The sequence below is a fragment of the Mercenaria mercenaria genome, unplaced genomic scaffold (assembly GCF_021730395.1).
Source record: "Mercenaria mercenaria strain notata unplaced genomic scaffold, MADL_Memer_1 contig_4847, whole genome shotgun sequence".
NCBI classification, from domain to species: Eukaryota; Metazoa; Mollusca; class Bivalvia; order Venerida; family Veneridae; genus Mercenaria; species Mercenaria mercenaria.
The window spans coordinates 23169-35234 of record NW_026463108.1 but is presented as its reverse complement, the minus strand read 5'-3'; the positions used below and the strand labels follow the sequence as shown (position 1 = coordinate 35234).

The 12066-nt window shown below is 38.1% G+C and overlaps 1 protein-coding gene across 2 annotated transcripts in view; it reads left to right on the top strand.

Moving 5' to 3' along the window:
• Nucleotides 1–27: 27 nt before the first annotated feature.
• The window catches only part of LOC128546235 (inhibitor of apoptosis protein-like), a 33291-nt gene continuing 21252 nt past the window's right edge, over nucleotides 28–12066 (top strand). Inside the window, exon 1 of one of the 2 annotated variants that reach the window (XM_053535469.1) lies at nucleotides 28–233. The gene's annotated coding sequence lies outside the window, so the exon portion shown is untranslated. Of the gene's footprint in view, nucleotides 239–12066 lie in introns of both variants that reach the window. The other variant, XM_053535468.1, reaches the window with a different exon arrangement.

Sequence of the window (12066 nt, the reverse complement as noted above, 5' to 3'; positions counted from 1 at the left end):
AACATATGATGAAATGCTGTGTAATACCTTGTCCTTGGGTAAGTTCTGGGTCATGGGTATCGTGTATACGAATGGTATAAATAAAGCCGTATACTCTATAACCAGATTTACTGAATGAGCAAAACTAATGTGAAAATAAGTGTTTTGTATGATATACACTGTGAGTTCCTCTATTAGTGACAAATGACTGAAACAATTGGAATGATTACGCTATTTGGATAGACAAAACAACAGTAAGGTAACAATATATTCTTTTATTGATTTAATTTATTAGTTGTAAGCTACAATACAGAAGAGCCATTTTAAGGAACAAACTTTTAATTAGATACATGTCATCACAAGCACGAGTATCGGACCTGGGACAAAAAAAAATGACCTGATAAAAAATGGCTGATAAAAAATGAGTCCAAAATGAAAAATATGTAGAGAAATATAAGCCCCCTTCAAAAGATGCATATGTCTGCTGAAGGCCAAATTCTCGAGATTCGAGTCTGCGAACAATGGGTTCACTTCCCGGGCCGTTGTGAAATAAATTCTCCAGACAATTAAACAAACTATATATAACTATTTCACGTGTACATTTAGTTACAAACTGAAACCGACCCCAAGCAGTGCCGTAGCCAGACACAAATTTTAACCGAGGCAATCTACGGGGGTGCTGGGGCATGCTCCCCCCCCCACCCCCCTCCCACATAATTGTTTTCCCCATGACGTCTCTGGTGCGTTCTCGGCACTCTCTAACTGTGTTACATCACAGTAAAAAAGTAAAAATCGTTCTTTTACCCCTATTTATCTCAGTTACTTTCATATTTTAAGAAAAAAATACATTGATAACTTGCCCCCTGACTCACCTAAATTGAGAGGATTCCCCCTAAAGTATCTCAGACTTTAGACCAAACAGTTCACCATAGGCCACCATTTCGTACCTGTATTTCAAAATTTTCCAGGAAGAGAGCCCCTGACCCTACTAAAATGATGGGGGAAACTCCCACAGTACCTCAAAATTTAGATCAAACAGTACACCATATAGGCCCCCCATTTCGTATCTGTATTTCAAATTGTTCCAAGGCCAGAACCCCCTGACTCCCCTAAAGTTAGAGGGTTCCCCTAAGGTGCCTCAAACTTTAGACCAAAAAGTGCACCATAGGCTACAATTTCGTATCTATATTTCAAAATTTTAGGAAGATATACCCTTGAACCCATTAAAATGAGGGGGTGGGGGGAGGGGGTAACCCCTCCCATACTTTAAAATCTAGACCAAGAAATGGACCAGAGGCCACCATTTCATACCTGTATTTCAAGATTTTCCAGGGCGAGAGCCCCTGACCGCCCTAAAATGAGGGGATTTCCCCTGAAGTATCTCAAAACTTATACAAAAAAAAAATGCACCACAGGCCACCATTTCGTATCTATATTCTAAAATTGTCCAAGGACAGAGCCACTGACTACACTAAACTGAGGGGGAAACCATCTTCCATTCCTTAAAATTTAGACCAAAAATGCACCTAAGGCTGCCATTTCATACCTGTTTTTCAAAATTATCCAGGGAAAGAGCCCCCTGAACCCCTAAAATGAGAGGGTTCCTCCTACAGTACCTCAACAATTAGACCAAAAAATGCAATTTATGCCATTATTTCGTATCTATATTTCAAAATTTCCTAGGAATAGTGACCCTGACCCCCTAAAATGAAGGGCAATTCAAAAAATTCTAGGGGAGACCCCCTGAGTCCGCCCCCACACCCCAACATGGACAGAACCGCCCCCCCCCCCCCGCACTCCCCTATCCCCTCTCGGACTTTAAACTAATGAACTACTAGTAAACTGATAAATAACATGTTGTTGTATGTCTTTACTGATGGCTTTCTGATTTTATTTTGATAAAGCCCCAGTTATCCTTACAAGTTCAGTGCCGTAGCCAGACACAAATTTTAACCGAGGCAATCTACGGGGGTGCTGGGGCATGCTCCCCCCCCCCTCCCACATAATTGTTTTCCCCATGACGTCTCTGGTGCGTTCTGGGCACTCTCTAACTGTGTTACATCACAGTAAAAAAGTAAAAATCGTTCTTTTACCCCTATTTATCTCAGTTACTTTCATATTTTAAGAAAAAATACATTGATAACTTGTAAGGATAACTGGGGCTTTATCAAAATAAAATCAGAAAGCCATCAGTAAAGACATACAACAACATGTTATTTATCAGTTTACTAGTAGTTCATTACTTTATAGCCCGAGAGGGGATAGGGGAGTGCGGGGAGGGGGGGGGGGGCGGTTCTGTCCATGTTGGGGTGTGGGGGCGGACTCAGGTGGTCTTCCCTAGAAATTTTTGAATTACCCTTCATTTTAGGGGGTCAGGGTCACTATTCCTAGGAAATTTTGAAATATAGATACGAAATAGTGGCATATATTGCATTTTTTGGTCTAAATGTTGAGGTACTGTAGGAGGAACCCTCTCATTTTAGGGGTTCAGGGAGCTCTTTCCCTGGATAATTTTGAAAAACAGGTATGAAATGGCAGCCTTAGGTGCATTTTTGGTCTAAATTTTAAGGAATGGAAGATGGTTTCCCCCTCAGTTTAGTGTAGTCAGTGGCTCTCTCCTTGGACAATTTTAGAATAAAGATACGAAATGGTGGCCTGTGGTGCATTTTTTTTTTTTTTTTTTTGTATAAAATTTGAGATACTTTAGGGGAAATCCCCTCATTTTAGGGCGGTCAGGGGCTATCGCCCTGGAAAATCTTGAAATACAGGTATGAAATGGTGGCCTCTGGTCCATTTCTTGGTCTAGATTTTAAAGTATGGGAGGGGTTACCCCCTCCCCCCACCCCCTCATTTTAATGGGTTCAAGGGTATATCTTCCTAAAATTTTGAAATATAGATACGAAATTGTAGCCTATGGTGCACTTTTTGGTCTAAAGTTTGAGGCACCTTAGGGGAACCCTCTAACTTTAGGGGAGTCAGGGGGTTCTGGCCCTGGAAAAATTTGAAATACAGATACGAAATGGGGGGCCTATATGGTGTACTGTTTGATCTAAATTTTGAGGTACTGTGGGAGTTTCCCCCATCATTTTAGTAGGGTCAGGGGCTCTCTTCCTGGAAAATTTTGAAATACAGGTACGAAATGGTGGCCTATGGTGAACTGTTTGGTCTAAAGTCTAAAATACTTTAGGGGGAACCCTCTCAATTTAGGTGAGTCAGGGGGCTCTCGCCCTGGACAAATTTGAAATACAGGTATGAAATGGTAGCCTCTGGTGCATTCTTTGGGTCAAAATTTTGAGGTATGGGAGGGAGTTTTCCCCTCATTTTAGTGGGGTCACGGGACTCTTTTCCTGGAAAATTTTGAAATATTGGTATGAAGTAGAGCTAGTGGCCTCTGGTGCTTTTGGGCTTAAATTTGATGATAATAATAATAGATAATTGGGTGCAATTGGTCACTTCTCAGTCAACTTGGTTTGGTGGGGGGGGGGGGGGGAGCACGGGCCTCCACGGCCTGGCCACTGAAGCCGGACCTGGCAAGGCTATCAATATGACTGCTAGGATTTCTGCCTCACCTTGCCTCAATAGACAATAATGTCATGAGGCAAATGATATTCTGAAATATTCGAATGATATTAATATACTTTTTTGAACTTTTATAACTGAATTTTTCATCAGTGTGATAGGCCTAATTTTACTTCTTTTTTTTTTTTGCTCCTCAAAATTTTAACCGAGGCAACCGCCTCGGTTTGCCTCAGTGTGGCTACGGCGCTGCCAAGTCTCTAGCACTTCCCGTACAAGAAATACTTATAAAACGAGTGCCTTTCTGCTGCAAGTCACGGGTAGATAGGAATTTGGCACAACGAAACGGTACGAAATCACGGACTAAAATATTAAAGTAAACCCTGGGAGAGAACATACCAAGGTCCCTACTGGGGCTCGAACCCCGGACCTCGAGATCTGTAGGCGGATACTCAACCACGTCGCTAAAGGGTTAACCCAACAGCAAGGCTGTTGGAAGTGGCCTATAAACCTACTATCACCACACTATGGTTGTCAGCCTAGCACGTGTCAAATTCACTTGCCATTAATAACAAGTATTACTAAATATGTCAATTATGGCCACTCACCACCGTCAGAAGCATCTGCTACACGCGATATTTACTTTTTTTATTTTCCGCCATTGAAAGCGATATGATAATAATATCCGATAATGATAATATCCGAGTAATTTTGTGCGAAACGTTGCGGTTCTGTTGGAGGTGTGTCGCTATTGGCCAATCAGAAATTGCGTTTAAAACACCGAAGGCATTCTGTTCAACATTCTCGCATACCAGAGGTCTACCGTGGTTCCCCGGGATTTTGACGAACCTCTGATGGATGAGAATGTCTGTTCAACGGCTTAGAATGCAATCTAAAGACCGTGGAGAAATCTGAAACGCCAATCTCTAGCGATGCTACTGAGATTGTGAGTGGTCCTAGTTTATGTATTTAGTTATAATTTTTAGTAATTTCTAGTGAATTGAGCCGCACTTAGCCTGGGAATCCAGTCTGACAATTTCTAACTTTTTTCTACCTGCAATAATATCAGAATTTCGATGAATGCCAATTAACACTAATTATCACAAATTAAGTGGGATCTTTATGTATAAGTATTAGGTATGATTTCTTCTGACAAAGCACAAATATTATCAACGGTTCCCAGGCTAAGCCGTACTTGGCTGAAAACCATGTGTTAGCCGATGTTTACGACCGATTCGTTGTGCCGCATTTTTTCCCACCAAGGACTTGCAGCAGGAAGGCACACGTTTCCTGATAGATATTTCATGAAAGGGGAGGGCTAGAGACTTGGGGTCGGTCTCAGTTTGTAACTAAATGTACACGTGAAATAGTGATAGATATTTTATTTAATTGTCTGGAGAATTTATTTCACAACGGCCCGGGAAGTGAACCCATTGCTCGCAGACTCGAATCTCGAGATTCTGGCCTTCAGTAGACATATGTATCTTTTGAAGGGGGCTCATATTTCACTACATATTTTTCATTTTGGGCTCATTTAGGATGAAAACAAGGGTTTTTATCAGTCTGATCATATTTTTTGGTCCCAGGTCCGACACTCGTGCTTGTGCTCCATTTTGCATAATATACTAAACTATAAGCCAAAAGATAATACTATATAGATCTAGTTCAAACATCCTGCATTTATTGAACAAAGGCTAAAGCAATGTCAATTTTGTGTTATATCAGAGGAACCTGAAATTCTATCAATAATCAAGCCAGCACAAGTTTATATAAAAAGCCCCTCCCCTCCCCCCCACCCTTTATTTTTTATATAGAGGGGGGGTCTTTTTATATTAACTTGTGCTTGCATGATTAATGATAGAATTTCAGATTCTGTGGTTATATAATCACTAATGTTTCATACAAACAGTTTATAGCACAAGTACATGAGACAAATACATTAAGATTATATAAATAGCACAGCACAATTAAACAATGAAGTATAAATATTAAACAGTCCTAAAAGTACATGATAATGTAATACCTGTATTGCCATAATTAATAATTTACAAGGCTAAAAACAGAACATAGTACAGTTTTTATGCTCCCGAAGGCGGGCATATTAAAATCGTACTGTCCGTCCGTCCGTGCGAGCGTGCGTCCGCGAGTCTGTATGTGCCTCTGGTAAATTTTTGGATTTCGAAATAGCTTGGTATAAATGTTCACTTTAATGAGACGACGTGTCATGCGCAAGACCCAGACCCCTAGCTCAACGGTCAAGGTCAGACTTAAAGGTAAAAGATCAACATGGTCTGTTTCGTGTCCGGTCCATAACTCTGCTATCCATGAAGGGAATTTAAAATAGTTTGGCATAAATGTCTACCATAATAATACGACGTGTCATCCGAAAGACCCAGACCCCTAGCTACAAGGTCAAGGTCACACTTAGATGTCAAAGGTTAACAGCGTATGTTTCGTGTCCGGTCCATAACTCTACAATTCATGAAGGGATTTAAAAATAACTTGGCATAATTGTTCCTCATAATGAGACGACGTGTCATGCGCAAGATCTAGACACCTAACTCTAAGGTCAATCACCTCACGCTTAGAGGTTATAGGTTAACATGGTCTGTTTCTTGTCCGGTCCATAACTACAGAATATTTTTTTAAGTGATTTGAAAATAATTTGACACAAATGTTAACCATATTTAGAAGGTGTGTCACGCATACAACTGTAGCATTCTTCGGCACACTTCGGGGGCATTTGTAACCAATAATGATAGCTCTTGTTTCTTAATAGTTTCTAACTTAATAAACTGCATTTCCATAGCCACAAAAATGCAAATAACATTGTTTAATAATAATAGTTCTGTGTTAAAAGGTTGAAACAGCATACATTTGGCTTACCTTGAAAATAGCAAAAAATGGCTAGCATCAAACACACAACAAATCATTGCAAACTGCGTACTCAAGTATGTTCTTTTTGTCCAGTTTTCCCAATAGACACTACTAGGACTCCTGCTTATTTGTGAAGCAATTAACCTTATCACCAATCTAATACAAAAGAAGTCATTATTTATAATTCAACATAGTGCACAATTTTAAAAAAAAGAAGTGGTTGTTTATAGTTTAAAAATTGTGGCAAATAAAAACTTTAAGTAAAATTATTATATATTTTATGCAATTTGTAGTTTCTAACTAAGCACTGAGTTTGATATTCTATATCATCTGAAAATATAAAGAATACTATTTACATGAATTTCCATATTCTATTTCCTAATTAAACTGCATGATCAAGATCATGCATACAGCATCATGTGGAATAATCAACATTCATGTTATAATGTTTATTATATGACAAAACCTTCAGATTTAAAGGAAAATCATTTAAGCCAAAATCTGGAGCCCGGTCTCTTTGAGAAAGCCAATCCAATTTTAACAGTGTTTCAGGTTCATTTACTGACCTTCAGAATCTTGCTAAAATGATCAATCTTTAGAATTGAAGTTTGGTGATATTATTAACATTAGAACATGAGTTTTTGTTTCTAAACTAACTTTAAAATGCCAAATCAAGAAAAGAAAAAAGACAAGCCCGGGTCAGGAATCGAACCCGGGCAATACATATTTCCTTGCAGTCTTGATTATTACACCACGAACAGCAATAAATACTTAACGGTCGTTTTTAATATAAAGTTGTATAATTAAGGCAATTTACCTAAGATACCCCATTTCAAACGCTTCTCAATTTTCAATGGAAAAATGTGTTTGTTACGTACTAATTGTGTTTCTTTTCACTGAGTAAGTTTGCTTCAAGAGCTTGTTATTAGCCCACCATCATCAGATGGTGGGCTATTCAAATCACTCTGCGTCCGTGGTCCGTCTGTCATTCCGTCCGTCCGTCCGTTAACAATTTCTCGTTATCGCATCTCCTCAGAAACTACTAGGAGGATTTAACCAAACTTTGTCAGAATGATATAATTGTACCCTAGTTGTGTCCCTCTGAAAATCAGACTGGTTCAACAATTTTTGAGTGAGTTATGGTCCTTCGTTTATTTCTATTATTTACATAGATTTATATAGGGAAAAACTTTGAAAATCTTCTTGTCCAAAACCACAAAGCCTAGGGCTTTGATATTTTGTATGAAGCATCATCTAGTGGTTGTCTGCCAAGATGATTCAAATTATTTCCCTGGGGTCAAATATGACCCCGCCCTGGGGGTCACATGGTTTATATAGACTTGTATAGGGAAAAACTTTGAAAAATGAAAAAACTTCTTGTCCAAACCACAAAGCCTAGGGCTTTGATATTTGTAATGTAGCATCATCTAGTGGTTCTCTACCAACTTTGTTCAAATTATCCCCCTAAGGGTCAAATATGGCCCCGCCCCAAGGGTCACATGGTTCATATAGATTTATATATGGAAAAGCTTTTAAAATAGTCAATAACCTACAATATTCAAATTTGGACCACATGTATAGTTTTGAGTGGCAAGATGAACCTTGACTTGAGTTGACCTTGATTTTGACCTAGTGACCTACTTTCACCTTTTTGAAGGTAAAGGCTTCAAATTTGGACCACATGCAAAGTTCTGTATTTCGAAATGAAATTTGACCTTGATTTTGACCTAGTGACCTACTTTCACATTTTTGAAGGTACAGGCTTCAAATTTGGACCACATGCATAGTTTCGTGTTCCGAAATGAAATTTGACATTGATTTTGACCTAGTGACCTACTTTCACATTCCTTAAGCTACAACCTTCAAATTCGGACCACGTGCATAGTTTTGTGTACCAAAACAATCTTTGACCTTTACATTGACTTAGTGACCTACTTTCACATTTTTGAAGGTAAAGGCTTCAAATTTGGACCACATGCAAAGTTTTGTGTTTCGAAATGAAATTTGACCTTGATTTTGACCTAGTGACCTACTTTCACATTTCCCAAGCTACAGCCTTCAAATTCGGACCACATGCATAGTTTTGTGCACTGGAGAAACTTTGACCTTGACATTGACCTAGTGACCTACTTTCACATTTTTGAAGGTACAGGCTTCAAATTTGGACCACTTGCATAGTGTCATGTTCCGAAACGAAATTTGACCTTTATTTTGACCTAGTAACCTACTTTCACATTTCTCAAGCTACAGCATTCAAATTTTGACCACATGCATAGTTTTGTGTACCGAAAAAAAACATTGACCTTGACATTGACCTAGTGACCTACTTTCACATTTTTTGAAGGTACAGGCTTCAAATTTGGACCACATGCATAGTTTTGTGTTTTTGAAATGAAATTTCGCCTTGATTTTGACCTAGTGACTTACTTTCACATTTCTCAAGCTACAACCTTCAAATTTGGACCACATGCATAGTTTTGTGTAAAGAAATAAACTTTGATCTTCAGAATGACCTAGTGACCTACTTTCACATTTCTCAAGCTACAGGCTTCAAATTTGGACCACATGCATATTTTTGTGTTCTGAATTGAAATTTGACATTGGCTTTTACCTAGTACCTACTTTCACATTTCTCAAGCTGCAGCCTCCAGATTTGAAGCACATGCATAGTTTTGTATACTGAAATGAACTTTGACCTTGAAATTGATCTTGTGACCTACTTTCACATTTCTCAAGCTACAGCTTTCAAATCTGGACCACATGCTTGGACCATATGCACAGTGTTGTGTACCGAAATGAAATTTGACCTTGATTTTGACATTTAGCTAGTGTTAAAATTGTAACACTCAAAATGGCTCAGTGGTGGGCGCCAAGATCACTCTGTGATCTCTTGTTTAATGATATTGCAAATAACAATGTCTCTATCAGTTACTAAGCAATCAACTTAAATACAATATGAACAAGCAAATTCGATGAATTGGTATCTCCCGCCGAAATGGTCTGTGGTGAAGAACGGCAAAAATATATCCAGCAAAATGTTAAGAATGTTACAAAGAAGCAAATAATTTCATTAGTCAAAATCAAATTAACAGAAAATGAATGTTTTTTTTTTTTTTCTTTGGGGGGAGGGTTTACAAAAGTTTACATGTTGATTACAAATATTGATGAAAAATTAAAAATTAAAAAAAAAATAAATCAAAAATTAAAAAAAAATGGGGAGGGGGAGGGGATGTGACCAAGGCAAGGCGGCGACCAGGTGTGGGTACACAACTTCACATGTTTATAATAAATGTTGGAAAAGAATGAAAGAAGTTTAATGAAATTCTTCCAATTGGTTGGTTTGTTATGTACAAATCTGTGGATTTTTAAACAATTAAAGGGCAATAACTGTATGGAATTCCGACAATTGACCAATAAAAAAAAGAAAATGACGTAGTTACTGAGAAACGGCTGCGGACGGACGGACAACGCCATTTCAAAACCCCCTCCCGATTTCATCGGCGGGGGATAAAAATACGCTATCATAATTATGGTTCTTATGGCAGCCATTTCGGATTCTATAAATAGATCTCGCGAAAGTCATGAGTTACTGTGTATGCTCCATCTAATGAACAACATAAAGCAAAAGTACCTTGAATTGTTTATTGAGACAACGTGCAAATTGATATGATCAATGGCAATGTCTTACATTTGGTCTAAGAAACTACTGTAGTGCAGTGCTATAAACCAAGGTTAGTGTAATTCTGACCTAGTTTTCAGATGAATTAAAAAATACAAAATGCATAAGATATATAATAATTCTACTTGAAGTTTACATTTGACACAATTTTAAAACTATAAACAAACACTTCTTTTTGTGCCCCCCCCCCCACCCCCACCCCGATGAGTGGTGGGGACATATAGATTTGGTCTTGTCCGTGCGTCCGTCCGTCCGAAGGTCGTGACGCACCTAGCTCGAAAAGTATTCGATATAAATTGATGAAACCTTGTATGAGTCTTAATCATGATATGAACTTGCGCACCTCCCATTTTCAATTTGGGTCCACCCCCTATTTTCAGAGTTATGGCCCCTGAAATAGTCAAAAATGCACATTTTCACCTTGTGACGCTCCTAGCTCAAAAAGTTGTTCATATAAATTGATTAAACCTTGCATGTGTCTTTATCATGATATGAACTTGCGCACCTTCTATTTTTCGTCTGGCTCCGCCCCCTATTTTCAAAGTTATGGCTTTTGAAATAGTCAAAAATGCACATTTTCACCTTGTGACACGTCTGGCTCGAAAAGTATTTGATATAGATTCATGAAACCTTGCATGAGTCTTAATCATGATATAAACTTGCGCACCTCCCATTTTCCATTTGGGTCCGCCTCCTATTTTCAGAGTTATGGCCCCTGAAATAGTCAAAAATGCACATTTTCACCTTGTGACGCACCAAGCTCAAAAATTATTTAATATAAATGGTTGAAAACTTGCATAAGTCTTTATCATGATATAAACTTGCATACTTCTTACTAGTATTTTGTGGCTGGCTCCACTCCTATTTTTAAAGTAATGGTCCCTGATATAGTAAAAAAATGCACATTTTCACCTAATTATGTGCCTAGCTCAAAAAGTGTTTGATGTAAATTCATGAAACCTTGCTTGAGTCTATATCATGATGTGCCCTTGCATACTTGGCCTTTTACTTGAGAATCTTATGACTTATTACAGAGTTATGGCCCTTGAAATAGCCAAAATAGTGGATTTTTTGTTTGTGATGCGCATAGCACAAGAAGTATAAGGCATAGAATAATGAATCCTTTTCATAAAATGTTTGTTGAGGCTATACCCCGTTAAGACTGAAAACATTTGAATTATTGCCCCTTATTTGTGACAACTATACCAATGGGGGCACACCCAGTGTCCTACAGACACATTCTAGTTAAAATAAATTTGCATTTTGTTGAATTATAAACTGTCAGCTTCTTTTTTTTTTTGTAATAGATTCAAGCTGTCAAAATACATGTACAGAATACAAATACATCACAGTATATCACTATTGTGATGACCTGTGGCCCCATAACTCTACAGGGGCCAGGAATTTTACTGCTGTTGTCTGTTCTGTTCTGATAAGGTTAATTGCTTCACAAGTAAGCAGGAGTCCTAGTAGTTTCTACTAGGAAAACTGGGCAAAAAGAACATACTGTTTAGCAGGGTAAGGGTTAAAATCATTTCTTAGCTCATCCGAACCGCAGGGTCAGGTTGAGTTATTAGTTTAGTAGGATGGTCCCGAGTTCATGTCTAAAGGCCATCGGTCATAGTTTCATAAACATTTTTATGCCCCCACTTTGGTTAGTCTGCCAATATCTGAGGAAAATGTTACTTCTGATGGTTATTATAAAAGTGTTCCTTAGGTTCAAACATGAAATTTAAAAGGGGCTGTCGCCTTATAGGGTCCCTCATTACAGTATAATGGGGTCAAAGGTCAAATGAGTGCATTTACAAATAAACTATACCGCTGTTCACTCGTGTATTTTCATATAAACATCTAAATTGGTTTAAATATTGTTTTTTCAACGCCCTTTAGTATTTTGTAAATAAAACTGATGATAATATTAAAAATACATATAATATATATATTATATAGAATAATATATATATCTAGGAAAAAGGGCAAAGTGTGTTATACTTGACACGTTTGCCAATCTATAT